The sequence below is a fragment of the Myiozetetes cayanensis genome, unplaced genomic scaffold (assembly GCF_022539395.1).
Source record: "Myiozetetes cayanensis isolate MyiCay16 unplaced genomic scaffold, myiCay2020 scf5-8, whole genome shotgun sequence".
Classification (NCBI taxonomy): Eukaryota; Metazoa; Chordata; class Aves; order Passeriformes; family Tyrannidae; genus Myiozetetes; species Myiozetetes cayanensis.
Window position 1 is genome coordinate 49,035,928 of NW_026087742.1, and position 21,265 is coordinate 49,057,192.

Below are 21,265 nucleotides of genomic sequence, written 5' to 3' on the forward strand. Positions count from 1 at the left end.
CATGCAGGAGTTATGACATAACTGGCTTTTCAACTTACTTCACCCTGAAAAGAGAGCAGCACAAATAACATACTTTCTTCGGAGATCAATCCTAAATGTATCTTGTACCAAAACCTGATATTATCCAGATGGCAAAAAAAGCAGTAAGAAGCCTGAAGCGTTGTTACAATCTAAATGCTTTCTGGAGGTCAGAGGAATCCTAGGAGCGCCTTGTTTAAATTATTACTTCAAAATTCCTCTCATATGCTCCTTGTAGAGTCACAGCAGATTTTAGGGCTTCCATGGTAAGGAAGCTGATGAAGCAACCTGAGCATTTTTGAGGATGAGGGTTGGGATTTTTTGCTCAAGCAGTGCATCTAAACTGGCTATATATGTTTGTTGCATTAGTTTTTTAAAAAGTCTTGGGTTTAAAAATTCCCTTATGTATACGATTTCTAGAGTATGAACAGTTGAGGAGACCACATACTTCATAGTACAAACAGAATGTGGCACAGCTGCAGTTGACAGTACAGCCAATGTGAATTTTGATTTAAAATTCCTTTAAGAAATCCTGAAGATTTCCTGGGAGATAGGGAGATCTGTGGTCTAAAAGTAATCCTGACTTAAGAAAACCTCTTTGGCATTTCTATTTATTTAGAAAATGGAAATCCAGCTAAATAGTCTATACTTAGTGTAGCAAAATGAGATCTTTAAAACACTATAATGAAAGGCTACTCAGGCATTATTAAAAATTAATACAGCCAAGAGAGTTATTGAGAAAAGTAGCATTTAGCAGTAATTGTTAATACATTATGGTACTGCTATATATGGCCAGCTTCTTAGTCTGTGTTCAGTTTCCCCTGTAGTAGTTTTCATTATTTTCCAACTTTTTTTTTTCTTCTCATATATTTGTAAGCTAAGAGTAACCATTCTAGGTCAATAGGTTTGTACTGTGACTGAAAACAAAGGCTTGCCTAAAATCTTTTATTGTCTAAACATCAAAACAAGCTGTAGAAGAAAAACACAGTAAGAAAATTGATCTTTGGGGAGTAGAATGTCATATAAAAAGCTGTATTCTGATGCTTTGTGGGGATAATGTCTGGGATAATGCTCAGTTTTTGAAGGTGTGGGTTTTGGGGGATTGGAGTGGTATAATCCTGGTCTCAGAGAGTGTACTGGGTTCATGTAATCAGGTTTTTGTAGTGGGGGGGCTACAAGGGTGGTTTCTCTGAGGACCTGCCAGAAGCTTCTCCCATGTTTGATAGAGCCTGTGCCTGCCGGCTCCAAGACAGACTCATTGCTGGCCATCACTGATGGTGTCAGTATTTGTGGTATAAAAGATTTCAGAAAGAGAAAAAGTTACTGCAGAGGAGCAATTGCAGCTGGAGAGAGGAGCAAGAATATTCAAGGGGAACGTCCCTGCGCGCACCAAGGTCGGTGAAGAGAGGGAGGAGATGCTCCAGGCGCTGGAGCAGAGATTCCCCTACAGCCCATGGTAAAGACTATGGTGAGGTAGGCAGTCCTCCTGCAGCCCATGGAGGACATGTGGACCATGGAGGTCCACAGTGGCACAAATACCACCTGCAGCTTTTGGAGGACAAGGGAGCAGGTGGATGCCCTAAAGTGGGTGTGACCCCATGGAGACCCTGTGCTGGAGAAGGTTTTCTGGCAGGACTTGTGTCCTCATGAGGAACCCATGCTGGAGCAGTCTGTTCCTTAAGGACTGCACCCCATGGAAGGGACCCATACTAGAGCAGTTTCTGTAAGAATTGTAGCTTGTGGAAAAGGAGCCATGTTGAAGAAAGTCATGAAGGGATGTTACCCATGGGAGGGACACTATTCTGGAGCAGGGGAGGAGAGCAAGAAGGAAAGAGGGATGGAGACAATGTGTGATGAACGGACCACAGCCCCCATTCCCTGTCCCTCTGCATCACCTGGGGGAAGGAGGGAGAGAAGTTGAGCCTGGGAATAAGGGAGGGGTGGAGGGACGGTGTTTTATTTATAGTTAACTTACTCTGATTTGATTGTTAAAAAATTAGTTTCCCCAAGTTGAGTGTATTTTTCCCATTATGGTAATTGGTGAGTGATTTCTCCCTGACCTTATCTTGATTCATGAGCCTTTTGTTGTATTTCCCCCCCTTGCCCAGCTGAAGAAGGTAGTCACAGAGTGGCTTGGTGGGTACCATGTGTCCAGACAGGGTCAACCCACCACAGAGAGATAGATTTTGTTTAAACTGTGGAGATGTTTTGAAATACAGTTCTTTAGGAGATACGGTAAACCTGTAGCTTAAATATTTTCATTTATAGTTGTAAACAGAACTACAGTTCTTTGCAGACATTGATTGATATACAGTACTGTTAATTTTCAACAAACAGCTGTTTTTCAGCTTTTGAAATGTGTACTTTCTTAATTGCATTGACATTTGCAGTGGTGAGATATAGTTAAAAAAATGTCATTGATACTTTTGAGTGATAAATAAGGCTTAGTTATGCATATTGGCTGTCCTAGATGCATTGCTGTTTCTGATACCCCAATCCATTCTGACAAGTTATAAGAACTGGCAGTGGCACTCAACTCTTCAGCAACTCCACTGTAGCCTCTGGAAAGTATTGTTTGACAGAGAGGAATCGGCTTGTTCTCTCATGCAGATTGCTGATGTCTCTTTTCCTACTTGTGGAGCTATTTAGAGACTTCTATTTAGAGAGAGTGATTGCAGTAAACAGGTTGTATTAATTTTTTTGTGTCACTAAGACCACATTCTGCTCCATGGGATGTGGATGAAAGTACTTAGGTTCAATGCTCTACAGCTTTTACTTACACATCCAGGGATTATTTCCTACTAACCAGTGCCTATTGTATGGGAAATGCAAGCTCAGCTTTCACACAGAAGGCTCAGAACTTGTGTCTTGTAGGATTTGTATCTCATAGTTACATTGTGCTTCTAAAGTGCCTAGCTGAATAAAAAGAAGACTAAAACTGTTCTTCTTGTGACAAATTCATAGTGGAGGAGATGTTTTGCCCTGGCTTGGAATTTTATAGTTAAGTGTGTGTTAGAGGAAATTAAATATTTTGTTTTTCAAGTCTATCAGACAGGTAACGTTATTTAAAACTCCTTCATAGAGGAGAAAACTGTAATTTTTGTTATTTCAGTGGTAAACTTTTAAGTTACAATTTAAATTTAACAAACAAATGAACAGGAATTTTTTAGGTTTGTCTCTTCTGGATATATTCAAAATGCAATCATCTAGTTTTAAGTTAAGCATCATACTGCCACGGCACAGTTACTGTGAAATTTCTTATTTGAAGTGGAAGACTGGAAGACTTTTCTTTTTTCATAGAAGAAAGGATCAGAATCATGTTTGAATGCCTTTCTTCTTATCACTGTCAAATAGTATTTTCTGTTTTGGTGGGCTGCCAGAGACAAGTATATGTGTGCATGTTCTACTTGGAAACATTTGATTGTCTTTATGCGTATTTGGTAGTTATACCATGGATGCTTACATATGATTTTCCTTATTTTTTTGTGTAGGTGAGATTAACATTGTCTAACTTTGTGCGCTTTTAAAATTGCAGAACCATTGTTTTCTCCTTGTACAGGACCAGTTAAGACTTTCACAGATACCTGGCACATTTAATTGCAAACTTTCATTGAACTGCACACACATTGTTCAGTTGGATCATCTTTTCTATTTTGAAAATTCATGGCAAAAATGAAAGAACGTGGAATGCCTAGTGAGCATTTGTAAATTACAAATTTAAATATAAGCGTTTGGAGGAACTTCTATTGTATGAAAAAAATGTTAATGTAGGTGTTACCCAGCTTTGAATCACAGGATTATGAAGTCTTACGAGAGGAACTATGAATATTGGTTAAAATGAGAAAAAAAATAGCCTTGGACCAGTTACAGAATGTTACATCATGACTCACAGAACAATTTAGAATGGAAGGCCTCTTATAAGTGGTAGTCAAAACTGAGAAAGCATGTGTTCAAGGGTTTGAGAGAAGGCATGGTGGAACACATGCAGATCTATAAATTTACTCCCAAATACTGTGGTTTTGTTTTGGTTTTTATTCACATACTTAAAAAGATTTGATTTTATTTTCAAAAATGTTAAAGGTATCTTGTTTAAAAAAATTTGGCATTATTGGACCTCTTATCCTCTTGGTTGGTTGCATTGGTGGCATGTTACTTACAGATGAAGAAAATTTACTCTTTTGAGATGAAGGGGCTCTGCAGAGCTGTTTACAGTAAAAAAGTAACTAAAGAAGCTATATATCTGCTCTGAGTAAGAAGATGAAACTGGATTAAAAAAGGGACATATCTGTTTAGTGAGGCACCATTAGTTGTTTTAGACATTTACTGGCCAGTGATTTCTTCATCATTGTTCAACTAGTTGGACTTTACTTTCTTCAGAATGGAAATTTGAACTAATCTACTTAGGTTCACTTTTCTAATACTTTACCATCTTCACTATTTAAATAGGATTGCATTTTTAAAGTCTTCTTTTGATCTGCAGTTGTAGAATTCAGTGTAAACCTTGTCATAAGTATGTCAGTGGGTTATGACTTTACTTTCAAATTAAGTAAAATTTAAATTGTGTTGGAAAACAAGTATTGAAGATGTCTTTAAATGAGGATTTGTGGAGTTTGGGGTAGATATTATTAGCAAAGGAAACAGAAACTAAGTATACGATGCAAGCTTTCAGTCTAGATGATTTTTTTCTGTTTTGTAGGCCCATTTGTTTCAGCTTCCATAGCTTCACTATTACAGCTTATGGGTAGTTAAAATGATTTTAATTTTTTTCAAAATTTCTAATTTTAAATCTTTCTTCAAAGGTAGTATCATTACTTTTTAAATTAAAGGAAAGCTATCATAGTCTTTTATCCTGAGTAAACATTACATTTTCCTATCCTTAAATTTTCATGAGCATCAAAGCTGTATCTATTCTTACAGGATTTCAGGGTAATTGTTTGGTTGGATTTTTTTGTAATGGATTTCAATGAAAAATATGAGTGTATTTCCAACTCTGCATTCCTTAAAATAAAAACCATACTTTTCAAATAATTTTCACAGCATTGGAAGTGTGAAGTATTTCTTCTGGCTGCAGTATTTCAGCAAAATATTCTTTCATAAAAATCTTCTATGTGCTTGCATTAATTTTACTAAACTACTTTTCATAAAGAACAGTGAACTATCAGTTTCAGGATTGTGTTATTTTGTTCTTTGTTTGGATTTTGTTTTCATTTCTATCAGGAAGTTTCAGCTCTGGTTATGGTCTGTGAAAGTTTTCTTTCCATATTGCTTTGTGATAGACCTATGAAGGAGGGAAGGATTTGGGGGTTTGGCCACCAAGAAGTGTGATAAGACCTGGCAATGTGCCCTTGCAGTCCAGAAGACCAACCATGTCTTGGGCTCCATTAAGCATGGCCAGCAGGTCGAGGGAGGTGATTCTCCCCCTCTGCACCACTCTAGTGAGATCCTCCTGCAGTACTGTGGACTCCAGCATAAGGAAGGTGTGAAACTGTTGGAGCAAGTCCAGAGGAGGCCATGAAGATGATGGGGAGTTGGAGCACCTGTCCTATGAAGGCAGGCTGAGATAACTGGAGTTGTTCAGCCTGGAGAATAGAAGGCTGCAGGGAGATCTTACTGCAGCCTTTCTGAACCTAACATGGGCTTAAAAGAGAGCTGGAGATGGACTTTTTACAAGGGCATGTAGTGGTAGGACAAGGGGCAATGGCTTTAATTAGACATTAGGCAGAAAATCTTTACTGTGATGCTAGTGAAGCAGTGAAACAGGTTGCCCAGAGAAGTTGTGGATGCCCATCACTGGAAGTGTTCCAGGCCAGGTTGGGTGGGGCTTTGAGCAACCTAGTCCAGTGGAAGATGTCCCTGCCCATGGCACGTGGGGATTGAACTTGCTTATCTTTAAAGATATCTTTCTATCCAAACCATTCTGTGTTTATATGAGCACTCTCTGGCAGATGAGAAATGGGCATTTCAGTTTCCTAGATGATATAAATAGAAGCTGCAGTCTGTCCTTCATGTTTTTGAGGATGTGTTTCTGTGGGATCAGTTTTTTATTGAGCGCTCGAGTGGAGCTTACATTCAGTCTACTCAAGGTCCTTAACCTGTGATCTCACTTGTATTTTTCCTAATTCCTTGGTGACTGAGATTCAAATGTAGTTAAAGCAAGAGGAGTGGAGGGGAGGAGTGAAATAAAAGTGTTTGTGACCCTGCGCAGGACTGTGTGGGGAAGCTTAAGTGTTATTGTTGTTTCAGACAGTTAAGCCTATTAGCTAGGATTTGCAAATCTGTTGTGCTCCTGAAATACCTGCTCAATCAGAGGATGAAGGGGGCATCTCATAGTTGAACCTCATAGCTCTTGTGAAATGGACTTTGTATGCTAGGTACCTTTCTTTCCTAAACTTGTTTAAGAACAGGTAAGGGTTGCATGGATTCTACTGAGTGAACCAGATTCAAGCATGAGTTGTGCTGGGTGATGGTTGTCATCAGATTAAGATGCTTCTCAGGCTTTGAACTGTATTAAGGTTGGCTGTGTTTGAAGCTGTCCAACATCAGCTCTTCCTTGATCTGCTCTTTGTTCTCTCCTTCTCCACACTTCTATAAAGGGATAATAGGTTGCTTACATTTCTCAGGTACCTCCATGGGATCTGAACTTGATGGTCAGTGGATTGTTGGCAATCCATTTGTTGTTTCACCTTTTCAGAAAATTGCTCTCTCCACTGGAAGAATTCTTAGATTTAATGACAGGTTACTGTTATGCTGGCTTTTTTTCCAGTAAGAATGGAAGATCAGATCACTCATTCACAATGAGGGTCATGACAGAATTTGTCCTCAGATTAGCTTAATTTATTTCTGGTTTGTTCACTGCCTGTCAGAGGCATTCATCTATATTCTGGATCCAAGGAAATTACCTTCTTGCCACAACAAACAAAGGTGTTTAAATTACCATGCATTTTTAAAGATGCAGCCATATTTGTCTAGAAGATATCAAAGTTGTATTCTTTTGTGTCAAGACTTTATGCAAAGCCATGAAAATGGATTCCATTCAAAGTTGTAGAATTTTCCTTACTGGACATCAAAAGGTTGCTACCCAGAGACTTCTCATTTCTATTAAGCTGTGTGTTGTCAAAAATTACCCAGTGCTATTATGGCAGAGCAGTTTTGCAATAACTTTCTGCATACATTCTGAAAGATACTTCCAATATCTTGTGAAATCACAAGATACTGCACAAGGATTGCTACTTTGCTCGGAATATACTTTGGTTTATGCATTACAGATTTAAAAATAAATAGGAATTCCAAAAAGTTGTTCTTTTGTATGTGTTAGCATATGGGTCTCAGACTGGGAAATCCATAATTTTTTCTTTGAAGCCTCTATCATGATGAGATCCAAAATACTTTACTGAATTAATTTTAATTTTCAAATTTTATTTTAATTTTTAAATTATACAGGATTAACATAGTCCTTCGGCCAATGCAGATGAGCTGTTGGTAACCCAGTGATGTGATAATATTAATGGAAGAGCACTGGATATGTCAGGATCCTACAAATCTTTGTTGATACTTAGCTATGGGTAGACTTTGATTGCTTCTTTGGAATGTATTTGTCATGTTTTTCAGGTAACCTCTATCAGAAAGAGAAAAGATTCCACATTTGCTATCAGTACTAATACCAGAGATTCTGAAGAGCACCACAAGTGATACAGAGGACTCATCGTCCATGTGATATGCATTTTAGAGGAGGTTACTTAAGACTAATTATAGTCTGGTCCTGTTTGTTAGCAACTGAAATGTACTTTATAGTTGAAGATCTAGAGTTCCTCGAGTTGATTTTTATGGCTACTCCTGGAGCGCATCTTTCATTTTAGTCATCTGAAATATAATTTGTGCACTCCAGGTTCACATTGTGCTATGAAGATAAATGCAGCTTAATAAAACAAAGGCTGCACGTGGAAGCAGAGGAAAATAGAGAATTTATTCTCTGCTTTCGCATCAGCCGCTGATGTCCGACACTTCCCAGGAAACAGTGTTTCAGAACATATAGCAGTTTCTCTGGAAGACAAACATTATAATAACTCTTTCCTTTCTCCTTTCTCTTGGCTTTATGAGCAGTTGCCAGTGATATGGAATATCCCTTTGGACACTTTGGGTCAGCTGTCCCAGCTGTGTCCTCTCCCAAGATCTTGCCTACCGCCAGTTGGGGTGGCTAGGGAGGAAAATATTGGAGAGACTGCTCAGCAGTAGCCAAAAACACTGGTGTGTTAGCACCTTTGTAGCTACAAATACAAAGCACAGCACCATGAGGGCTGCTATGGGGAAAATTAACTTTCTTTCATCCAGACCCAACACATTGTTTATATCATAGAATGGTTAATGTTGGAAGGGGCCACCAGAGGTCATCTCGTCCTGCCCCCCAGCTCAGGCGCGGTCCCCTAGAGCATGTTACTCAGGACTGTGTCCAGGTGGCTTTTGAATGTCTCCAGAGGAGACTCCAGCACCTCGCTGGGCAGCCTGTTCTAGTGCTCTGCCACCCTCACAGTAACGTTCTTCCTTACGTTCAGGTGGAACTTCATGTGTTTCAGTTTGTGCCTGTTGCCTCTCATTACACACATGTAACTTCATGTGCATGGCCTTTTCTGCAGTCTTCCTCACTAAGTGCTAATCGAGACACCTGTCTGAAGTAAGGTTCTGTTTTGCGTGTGTGTGCTTGTGCTTTGGTATTTAAACCCATGCCTTAGAGTCTACTGCAATAAAATACATGATAGGAAATTGGTGCTGCCTTTTCCAAATGAAATTTGTATGTGTCTGGGACCAAGTTTGTCAGCACAATTGTTAATTCTTCAACAGAGTTTTTCATTGTGCCTCTTTTCTCTGGAGATGTTATTTTGAGACTGTGAGCATCTCCTTCCATAGGAGAATCTTGATTTTTTTTTTCTTTAAAATATGTTGTCTTAGAACTTGGTGTTTATGCAAAATTGCCCCAAAGATCCATCTAGCCCACTATACTGTTTGTTAAGAGTGGGTGCATAGAGAAGAGTTAAAGAGCAGGGAGAGCTTGTAATGAAGCCTTTTACTTTTGCTGCTCTAGCCACTAGCAAAACATGGTTCTCAGACTTTTTAAGTGTCACCTTTGTACTGAGCATTGGTTCATGCATTTCTTCTTTCTCCATTCGATGAAATTTTTCTGCTTTAGTACATACATGTGTTTTAATATGTATTTCTGTGGAAAGGACTTAAAAAGAGCTTGTGTAGTATTAATTTTTAAATCTACCTTTTCCCAATTTAACGTGATGTGCTTTAGCTCTTGTGTTGATTTTTGACTGTACCACCCACCACTTTATGGGTCTTATTTATTTTCTTCACATGCCTTCTTCAAGCTGAAGACTCACAATTTACTTATTTCTTGTAGTGGACTACTCTGTATCTGAACAGAAGAAAAATAGAAGTGGTGAATTGAAAAATATTTTACAACCAGCATTTCAGTTCTTAACTGGAGTGAAGAGTGTTTTCTAGAATTATACCTTTCAGTCTTAACTGCGTTTTGGGTTTCTTATTCGTGAGCTTACTGCAACAGATTGAAGTCATAATCCCTTAGTTTTAAATCTCCTAGTTTTGAAAACATACTGTTTGGTCACATGTGTTGTGCTCCCCCCCCTCCTGCTTAAGTATGTGATACATGGAACAAATCCTTATCTTTTTGGTTTACTTTCTCCTTTTGTCTTACTGGGCCTTGCATCCCTGCTGACACTGGTTAGATCTTTTTGTCACAAGTAATTGCAATAATGATGTAGGGATGAGACTGTTTTACTAGAACCAAGTTTTATGACCATTCATTTTTTTCAGTGGAAAGAGAATACTGGGGGAATTTGCAAAGGCTGTTACTAAAATTAAATTGGAAGACTCACACAAACCTGGTGTGGATTACATTGGCTGCTTATAGGTAGTAGAGATTGTTGCTACAGTGACATCATCAGAATCTAGTAGTGCTGCTACATGGATTCTTTTGACTGGATTTCGCTACCTGTAACTTTGTTACCATGACATGGTTTATCACAGAATCGCAGAATATACTGAGTTGGAAGGGACCTGGAAGGATCATCAAGTCCAACCCTTAGCCTTGCACAGGACCAACCCCAAGAGTCACACTATGTGCCTGAGAGTATCATCCAAACTCTTTTTGAACTCCGTCAGGCTTGGTTGCAGCGACCACTTCCCTGGGGAGCCTGCTCCAGTGCCCAATCACAGATGATACTGAACTTTAATAACTTAGCAAAAGTTTTCATTTAAATGGATTTTTTTTCTCTGATACTTATATAACTATCATTATTAGAAAGTAGGATGAAACTCCTCTCTTGCCTTGTACAGGGCATCAGGACCTATATATTTAATTAATGCTTCACAATAAACTTTTTTTTTTATTATTCTTAAAGTGTTAAAATACTTAAAATGTCAGATTATCTATTCTTTTCTATGATTCTGTTGTAACAACTCTTGGGAGCAAAGAGGTACCAGTATATTGTTTCTGGTCTTTTTAAACAGCATCTCAAGGTGTTGCTATTTTTTGATATTCCCTTGGTTTCTGGCAGGAGAATTCAAAAGAAGATTGTTTGGCTTTTGTTAGATCTTTGGAATTTCTCATAGCAGCTCCTTAATTTTCTGATTGTTTATTTGGGTTTTTTTTTAAGTAAATTACTCTGATGAAGCAGGGGTATGGCTTTTGTTGCCTAGGTATGTCAGATTGTTAAGTTTTAATGGTTCAGTCTTGACTGTAGACCAACTATGGCCATTTTTGAATGCCTTTAGTTTGCATGCAGATTTGGTCGGACGACTGTATAACTCTTCTCTGGTTTAGCTTTTCCTAATTTTGGGCACTTTTTTCAATTTTCTTGATTTAATTATTTGTAATAGCCTAACCTGCTTCTGTGAATCATTCAAAATTCACTGTGTCTTTTCACACTTTCAGACTAATCCTGCTACTAATCATTGTGTTAATATAGGTATTAGCTGATCAATGCTCATAGTGATGTGACCTATGAAGATGTATTTAAATTGCACTTGCCATGTGACAGAATGGGAAAGTACCATGGTTTTCTATATTCCAGCAAAACCTAAACAAAGCAGAGTAAAAACTAAAGCTACCATCCTGTGAAGGAAAAGATGGTATCTCTTGTCCTTTGACAAAACGACTCTGCTGAAGGGCTGTGGAATGAGTAATTAAAAATTCTGTGGAGTAGCTCCTCTTTTCCTGGAGTTGAGTCATACGCCTATTATCAGATTGTGAGATTGTGTAGTTGGAAGCATCTTGGGCACCATGTCATGGATTCTCTGACAGGCCTTTTGCTGAGATTCTGATGACTGTGAATGTGTCAGCAGGGGACGATAAGATGAAGTTGGAGAGTTGGTGATAATAGGTATGTAATAGGTAACAAATCTGAGGCTATCATCATTACAGATGTCATTCAAGGAAAGGAAGAGAGGGAGAAAGACTCTTACATAGATGGGAAAATGCATTAGTTAGAATCTTTCTTTCAGTTGACCTTAGAAAAGCTTATTTTTCTGTTTCCCTTGTCTCAAGAGATTAGCCATTTATTTAGGAACCAAATTAGATCTCTCAAATTTGGTGATGCACATGTTTTCCTAATCATCTAGTGATTAACTTTCAGTTAATTTGAGATCCATTGTTGCATAGTCAATATCATCTGTTTTCTTTGGGTATAGTTTGTGATACTGATATATTCAGATCAAATCTGGGATTTGAATTTTGTTATTTCCATCTTGGAGCTTAACAACAGTTTTGGATTTTTTAAAACCCAGACTTTTCTATTGTAGTCTACTTTTGATGGGCTATGCAAATTATTATACTGGTTATTATAGTGGTATCTGTAAATATTTTTGAGCAATTTTGTTATAGTTGATATAAAGTGTATCTTTAAAAAAACCCCTATGAATAGATATTATTTCTGACCATGTCTAGAATAAAATTACTGAAATCTCAAATTAATTTTTTTTCCTCTTTAGACACTGCATATTTTGGCATTGTACATCTGTCTCATGGGTACTCTTCCTTGTTACACGATAGTTGCCTACTTAAAATCAGTGGTTTCACTCTTGGTTGATTTTCTGATCCTGATTTTTGTGATTTTCTTTATTTTTTTCCCCTTTTTTAGGATAGCTTAAATAATGAAGGTTTTATTGCCATTTTCATTATGCTTTGACAAAGAGAAGTCTTGTCCATTTATTTTCATAAGGTGTCAATCCCAAAGTTACTGACAGTGGTATCTTTCCTTACAGACTGAAGACTTATCAATTGAAACTCGGTTTCAGTTATTTTATTAGCCCTAGAAGTCATAATATTTTTAAGACAAATATAATAATGGGTTCTTGCATCATTTAGAAAACTGCCATTTGCTATGCGTGAATCTGAGTAACGACTTTTGAGAATGAGTAATGGATTTATACAGTAAGTGTTGTCAAAGCTGTAATGTGTTAAGCTGTATAAAATAGCTTTTGGCTACTGAAAGCCAAAAAGAAGCAGAATATGCGATGTATTCTTATGGCAGTTTTATGGAAAAAAACACTGTTTTTAAACAAGAACAAAAAGTTTTAAATCTTTGTGTTTAACTGTTTGTTCTTCACTGAATACCTAGCCTGAGGCTTGTATTTTGTTCTCTGCTTCAGTGATGTTATAATTGAGCATGTCTAAGGAGACTGATGGAAATATTAATTACTAGTGATTCCTAAAAGAATGTGTTGAACACTGGAGGGCAACATTACTGTTTGCTGGAAGCAGTCAGTCGCTACATGTAGGAGAACCTGTCCTCACACTCAGTGCTCGATGCCTGCTGTCTTTTCTATTTCTTGCTGTTTTAGAGTTCTTCATGTATAAGTTGAAATAAATTCGATTATTGGAGCTGACAGTTAATGTGGCCTTTGCTGTTTCCTGCTGTATAGTGATTTAATGAAACTGAGTACTCAGTTTTAGCCAAGCTTTAACATGATACTCCATGAGTGTCTGCATTTAATGAACTCCATTAACCTCTGCTTGATAATCAAAAAGTTGTCTTCCATTCTGGCTAAACTATAGGGTTTTATCGTTGATTCAATGAGAACTTTTCAAAATGCATACGAGAAATATAAATTTCTTCATTAGACAACTGAGATGTGTCAAGCTGAATTTGGATGTGAGATGGGTTTCATTCAACTTAAACATACCTGTAGTATCAATTAGATGCAAAAATACTTCTGAAACACTGGCTCTACATCTCCTAAAGATTTTATTTATTTCTTTAATCTGTATGTCACTTATAATCTGTTTTTTTGGAGCACGGCTTTTGTGTTCTTGTTTGCAAGTAGTTCAGATAAAATATTTTGCTTTTTATTAAATAGGATAAGCCATTATCTTTTTGTCTCCTTTAAAAACATAATGCTTATCTTGTGTTGTAGCACTTCTGTCTCTGCTTGCTTTGCCTTTTAAGTCCTAAATTCTAATTTCTGATGAAAAAGATGTGTTTGCAAGATGCTATCAAATAGTATTTTCTTACTGGCATCTCTTTAAAAAGAGTAACTGTTTCATCATGGATCTGCTTCAGCATAACCAAAATTGTGTTTTACAATGTAGAAAATTGTTTGTTTCTTTACCTAAAGTCACGTAAGATGTCCTGTTGTTTATGCATAGGTTTGGTCTAAAAGAAAGCTTACGTACACCAGATTTTTATAGCATATTGATTTATGTGTAGTTATTGAAATCAGTGAGGGGTTTGCATTCACATTTCTTGAACTAATGTGTATGAGGTTTGTTCTCAGAACTGCTTTGCAAAAGGTAGATGTCAAGGTCTTCATTTCTGGCTGACTGCTGAAACAGTTGTCTGACCTAAAGATTCAGTTTCTGTGATTAAAGAAGAATGTCATCACTAATTTATTTCTGAGATGGATTAATTTTCTAACATAAAACTCTACTGGCAGTATAAGGTGTGTTATTGTTGGATGTTGCCCATTGAAAGTGCCTTGTGATATCAGTAGGCTGAGATTCACCTTGGACAAGTTTAAGGATTGTAAGGAATAATGTGCTAAATTCTTCTACTATGATAAATATTTAAAAGTCCTTGATGTTCCTATCTCCTCATGAATATATACTAATAACAATGATATTGAAAGTTTAGGAAAAAAGGCATTGTGTGAAGTATGAATTAGTGAATGAGCAACTGATGGGTAAGAAAATGTAGCTATTTTGGTAGAAATGGGTAGAAGAGGGGAAAAAGAGCAAAGAGAAATAAGGTGACATTTGAGTGACAGTGCAAAGAAAGGATTTGGAATAAAGGAAATTCAAGAGGCATTATTTCATCAAAAGGAAAGATTAATATGCTAGGAAACATGGAAGATGTGAAAGAATTGGTGTAAACCACAAAAATAGCAAAGAATAAAAATAAGGATAAACCTGAGATTTGAGGAGTGGGAAGAGGAAAGAGGAGGAATGCAGGTAAATAGTGAAGGAACAGTTAAGCACTATGCTTTGGACTGAAAAAAATACTGTCTTTAACAGTTTATTTGGTCTGAGGATCTGGTCTTGACATTCTGTTTTAATATCCTTGATTTACAGTTTCATTTTAAACATCTGATTCTGATAAATGACTAAGGAATCTGGGCAGAATGGTTTTAGTTGTCAGAGGTATTTTCCAGGGTACTTGCATTTCCTTTTCTTAGATCAGTGAACTCCTTAAACTAGAATCATGCTGTGATCTCTTCCATAGTTGCATAGTCTTCAATAGGAACCAAGGAAGCCCTTGGTTTTGCTACACGGCTAATCAGGTTCTAGTCTATGTTTTCATCCATTGTGTTAAATGCTCAGTGCAGTCTGAAGTCACCTTTTCCTTTCCTCCTGAAGCCTTGCATGGGCTACCCATTGAAACCCATCTGAAAAACATTTGCCTTTTTGGCTCCACTGTGCACACATCAAGACCCATAATACCATGATAAAAAACAAAATTGACTCATATCCAGGAAATACAGCGTTTGAACAGAAGTAGATAGGTTCTTGTATTTGAAAGCTGATGTGTGTTGATCTTTTACTTGGTATTTGCATCTTGTAAAATAGCTTAAAATGTATCTTGTGAAGTGTAATATATTTGTAAGCAATATAGTTGCAACTTACTGCAACTAAATACATTATTCTACAACATACAGATTACAACTTTATGTGTGGATCATTGCATAACTAAATATTTTATTTCAAAATTCTTTTATTTGTCCTGTAGACCATGATTTATGTTAGCTAGATTTAACAAGACAAAGTAAAGCATGGAAAGGTCCTCAGAAATTTAGATTGATTGATTTATGTACTTTACTGTATCTCACCATTTGGAGCTGGGGTTTTATTGTAGTTGCAAATTCCATAACTTGCTTTAACATCCACTTTCACTGAAGGTTGAATTGCTAATTATGTAAAAATAGTATATATAGTGTGTTTTGGCTGATTTGCATACATTTGAAAACCAGTGCTTATGCTTTCAATGATTATCTTCTTACTTTTGTAATAAGCTTTCCTGATTCAACACCTGAAAACAATGACCTTTTTTTAGAGATTAACTGGAGTTTAACTCTGCTTTGTCCCACAAGAATAAAATAGGGTTTGGAATGGTTGTTTTACAGAAGTCATTTAAATGACACACACACTGTGTTTACTTAGTGAAATTGTATACCTTCAAAAACCTCACTCATATAATTAAAAGAGTGATAAAATTGTATGAATCAAAAACTTACCTTTAATTATTCTAATCCAATATTTTTTAACAAGTAAGCCTTGTTCTCCAGGGAGTTGATTCTCTAAAAGTAAGTGTGTGGAAACCCTAACAGTGTTTTTACTTCAAATTATAGTGTAAATGCTTATCTTCTGTGGCAGGCATTTTAGGAAGGTAGGCTTAACATAAATGGTGCAAGTTGTGTGAACTGCAGTCCCATGTAATTTATACAGACTCGGTTAGTTGCCAATTAAGAAACTGGAGTTGTTGACCTGGTATTTTATTTTAAATGCCACACTGTTTGTCTGTGTCTTTTGGACCATTTCAGAAAGGTTTCTCAAGGCTGTTATAAAGGAACACTATTGCTTTTGCTTGGAGTCCAAGAACCACTTTAAAGAATTATGAAACTAGTATGTTAGTTCTTCAAGTGTTTTTATACATTCTCACATGTACAGGATAAAGAAGCTTGTGGCATTAACTTCTGAAACTTGTTCATAGACTGTATCTGCTGATTGGATGAATGCATCTCCTCACACACAGTTTGGAAGTGAGAAAGACTGTCTTTTATATTCTTTCTAACTTATAAGGTTGTAGTAAGCTTGCATTACCTTCAGAGTTTGGATTGCTTTGTTTTGCTATTTCAGTGATACTTTCATGTAGGAGAAGAAAAAGGTTATGTGCCACCTGCCGGGTACATACCTTACTCTCTCTGCAAAGTTGGAAGCATTGCCTTTGGCTGTTTTTAAGTAGCAGTCAGCCAGGATCAAAATCCAGCCACCAGTGCTGGAGCATTGAGAGCTTGTAATGTGGGATGATCACATTGTATTTCTTTTACAGTGTCACTGTTACGTCCTACTTTGTCCATCATCATTTTTGCATCTTTCTTCAACCATGTATCACTGTAGTACAGCACCTGCCTACCTTCTACCATCGCAACCTGTTGAACTTCACAGCTTTATTTACTTAATGATACCTGAAGAAACTTTTTTCAATTTAAAAAAAGCTGAAAACAAACTAGCAGAAACTCCCCTATACTGGTAGATCTTAGTAAATTTACTTTAATTGGTAAATTTAAAAGTCACTAAGATGAAGAACTAGATCTGACCACTAATGACCATGTTGGACTGAATGAATTAGTAGCTTAGATAAAGTGTTGAGCACTTAGAAAATTAAAATATTAATTTTTTTAGGGAGGGGAAGTTTGTCATTTTGTTTGTGATACCACTAGACTTTATCTAGGACTGCTTAAATCATTTAGAAAGATCAGGAAAAATAGTCATAATGTACAGTCTCTTGCTCTGTGTCACTTACTGCACTAAAGATTGCTTAATTTGTGAAGTTACATTGTAAAAATAAAGTAGCCACAAAAAGGTTTTTGCATCTTCACTGTACATGAGTGACTGTAAATTAAATGTGAAATTGCATTTGCTTGGGAATAAGGTGTTTAAAGAAGGATTGTAATCTACTGATAAGATTATTAAAGATTTTCTGTTAGAAATTAGTTTAACCTATAATTGGAGGCTGTGAGGATTATTTACACATATTCAACATCCAGAGAAAGAACACTGTTTTGCCTGTACTCCTTTTCAGATTTTATTTTACACTAATTTTTTCATATCAATTAGCTAGTAAGTAATAAAAGTGATAATAAAAATCTAAGTAAATAAGGAATATTTTGTTTTTGGCTGGACAAACAGGTGTGATTGGTGCAAAATTAGAAAGGTAAGTGAAAACAATTCTGAGGAAGTTTGGCAAAGCAGTTTTCTATCAGTGTAGTAGCTTTGTTGTAATGAAAATAAAAGTTGGAATATCCAGAGTCCACTAAATTTTAAAAGATTAAGTATTTTTATTTTATAAATATTTAAAATATTTTAAAAATAAAAAAAAATCACTGCAATATGGTGCTTCAGAACACCACAGTTACATCTAAACATTCCTCTGAGAGAACGTATTTATTAATTTATTATTGCAGTGGTGTGAAGCTGAAAGAATCAGACATGTCTACATAAAGCTGCAGTTGAAAAGTCTGGTTGAGACATAGTTTCATAGTTTTGCCTATTTCAGGTGATATGATTTTCCCAGGGTCACCTGTGTATTGGCATTTAAGAGGTAGGAATCACCTTATTTGACCAGCAGTGAAGAACAATTACTTAAAACAATTTGGTAGGAAAGCATATTATTTATATACATTTATGAGTGTTGTAATTTACAGTTCATCAAGTTGTATTAAAGTTTATATTGAAAGTTATATATAATATACCAGCACTCAATACAATGGCTATTAAAAGGTGCCTAAAGACAAAACGTTTGTTTCCATGTACATAGTCTGGAGGTTACTGTCCAAGAATATTGATATTCAAAATCCTGGAAAGTATCAGATTTTATTTGATCTGTTATTATTCACCTTAGTATTAGAATATGTAAAGTTATTTTTAAATAATTATTAAAAAATACTGTTTCTTGGATGAGAAATTCTAAGTCTTGTTCTAAAGAGGTTTAATGCTGGCTTTTTTGAGTCAGAGGTTGATTAAATAAGGACTTTGGAAAGCTTTATGAACCTAATACAGACCCTGGCTAATGTGATGCTAGGACTTGGTAGTTCTTCAACAACAATCTGGTGTTTGTATTTCCTGCAGTCTGCTCGATGCAGTATGATGTCACAAAATCAGATTGCAAGTACTCCAAACAGCACCTGTAATGTCCTCCCCTATGGTAACTGGTGACAGATAAAATTGTCACTGTCTGTTGTTTCCACTTGCTGATAGATGAGTGCATCATCTGTTACTTATTGAGTATTGTAGGGAGCAGAGAGAAAGAGGGAGTGTTAAAGAATTTTTTTTTCAACCCACATAGACCTGTATATTAACCTAGTATGCTTCATTTAGTTTTATCAAGGGAATGTGTGGTATCATTTGGGGAAATTGATGTCTCTTCTTGTATTTTGCTAAATAAAGTAGGGCATGTCCTACAACATGTTTCAGTATAAAAGACATTTAATTGTTGGGAGGCAAGTGTGCAAACATAAAATTGTGGGCCATGATGATTCCATATCTGATTCCGTGGCTTTTGTGTGACTTCTGAGGGAGCTGTTTCTTACATCACCCTCTCCTCTTGCAGAGGAGTGCTTGGCACATGCTGTGTACATAACTTCCAGCAGTCCCTCAGTAGTGTGACAGGTGTGAGGTGTGTGCTTTTCCTCCAAGGGTGACTAGCTGAGTCAGAGCAGAATCCACCATTTGAACCATTACCTTAAAAATAAACAAATAAATTCCTTGACCCTGAACTATCTTGAGGTCTTTGTTGCTCCCAAATTGGAGATTTGCAGTGTTATTCCAGTTTCAGGATGATTCCATTAATTATGATTCCATAAAAGTATGTGTTACTGACAATCCATCAGCTGTTGGGCTGCATGAGGCTGCTGGGATTTGCAGAGCAGCCGCTCCTTGCTGCATGAGTCAGCAGTGTGTTCAGCAGCACGAGACCATTCTTAGATATTTGGCTTACTTGATCCCAGTCTGTTGACCCTAGCAGGAACTGTATATGTCATGTCAGTAGCAGCAAAAAAACTAATAAGTCCAAGTCATCTTCACCAGGATTTCTAAGGAGTTCAACTAGGAAGAAATGCAGTGATAGTATATAATAATGAAAATGGTTCTGAAGAGATCAGCAGAGGTGCAAGTCAGTATATCTGATAAGTGTACTGCTAAGCAGCTCAAAGCCACAACCCAGAATAGAATTAGGGAGCATGTGGATGAACACTGGGAAAGTTTTGGCGCATTTTAAGGAGCAGCATTTTCTGAAGAAAACTGTGTATGAACACTTGATATGATCCAAAGCATCAGGCTAGATTTCTCACCAGTCTCTTAAAAGAATGTAAACTACCTTGATGTAATGTGAAATTCTTACATGTGTAAAAGCTGCTTAAAATGTACAATGAAAAGAACAAAAATAAATGCCCTGATTTCATACTGAAGGTCACCAATGGAATCCCTTAAGGATCTGAACTGAGGCCTGTGTTCTTAATATATTCATAAATGATTTAGAAGAGGAATGAATAATGAGGTGTCAAAGTTTGCAGACACTGCAGGGTAATTCAGGGTAAGTAAAAAAAATCCAACTGATAAAATGGCAGTTGATTTCAATGTATATAAACATGTATATGGGGAGGGAATAATCCTAATATTACATATAGGTGTAAGGTCCTTCTACTAGATCACTACTACTGAGAGAATGAAATCTTGTAATTGAGATAGATTAATGACAATGTTAGCTCAGTCCTCAGTCACAGAAAGGGAAGTTTAAGCAATCATTGCAAATGCAATTGAAAGGAAAAGCTTGGAACAGCATGCCAGTAGGGAGGGTACAGCTCTGCTGAAATAATGATACAGAGCATTGAACAGATTTGCTATTGCTTCTAACTAGGAGTTATGTTAATCTAACAAGTAGAGAACATTCAAAATTCAAGATGTTTTTCAACAGAATGTGTAGTTAAGTTCTGAGACAACTTGCTCAGAGCTTTTGCAGCAGAAGCCATCACGTACAAGTATATACCCACTAACTCGAAAAGTTTGAAGACAATACTGCCGGTTCTGAAGAAGAAATTAGGCCAAGTGATGTATATGTTTACCTTATGCTTATATTTTTTCTATGCTATCTTTTGATGTCTTGTTAATAAACAGGTATTTTCCTAGATAGATGTGGTTTTTTGGCAGTTTTTACAAAATTTTCAGTATGAAAACCTTTATTCCGGTCTCAGGCTTTAATTAAACCTCTAATTAAATTCCTCTCATGAGCGAGAGGTGTGAGGGAAGATAGAAGAAATATCTGTGGTACCTCTTCTCCTGTGATAGTGGTATTAACATATGGCTCTCTTTTAGTTCTGCTGACACTGGTGATATGACCTTACTACTGATATTCCTTTTGTCATACAGCTTTATGTAGATGGGAAGTGGTTCTGTTTGCTTTCCTGTTAGCACGCTAATCCTGTTCTCCTATTACAGCACTACACTTCCAGCTTGCCTAGTGTTTCTTTAATTCTTCAGCTCCTTTCATCAGATTTAAGAACCTGAAGGGGAGCTAAAATGATCTGCTAGAAATAGAGGTTTGCTTCCAGCTTTGCTGTGGACAGGAAATAGGGTTTGAAGCTGGATTTATTTAAAGGTGTATCTAATTATATAAATCAACCTATCTATAAGTATTATTTCCCCTCCTCTCTCTAAAGTGATTTAAATTAGAGCAGAATAACCAAACTGGTTAATGAAACATTATTACCCTGAATGGGAACTGGAACTAGAAGAACTTAACTGTAGCTGTCCCTGAATCAAAGAAGGAGGTTATTCTGTGCCACGGCTCATTAGCTTCCCAAGAAGACAGTCTCTGATTGCGAGGTTAGGGTTGTTTGGGGCTCACTAAGAAACAGTTTGTCTTTTAAATATCTTCATAAATTCTCTGGGCAAGGGGAGGACTGAGTGCCCCCTCAGTCATTTTGCAGATGACACCAAGTTGGGTGGGAGTTTTGATTTGAT

General features: G+C 36.7%; 1 protein-coding gene across 4 annotated transcripts in view; it reads left to right on the plus strand.

The window, feature by feature from the left end:
* NBEA (neurobeachin) overlaps positions 1-21,265 on the plus strand; it is a 470,259-nt gene that overhangs the window by 10,944 nt on the left and 438,050 nt on the right. The window lies entirely within an intron of this gene.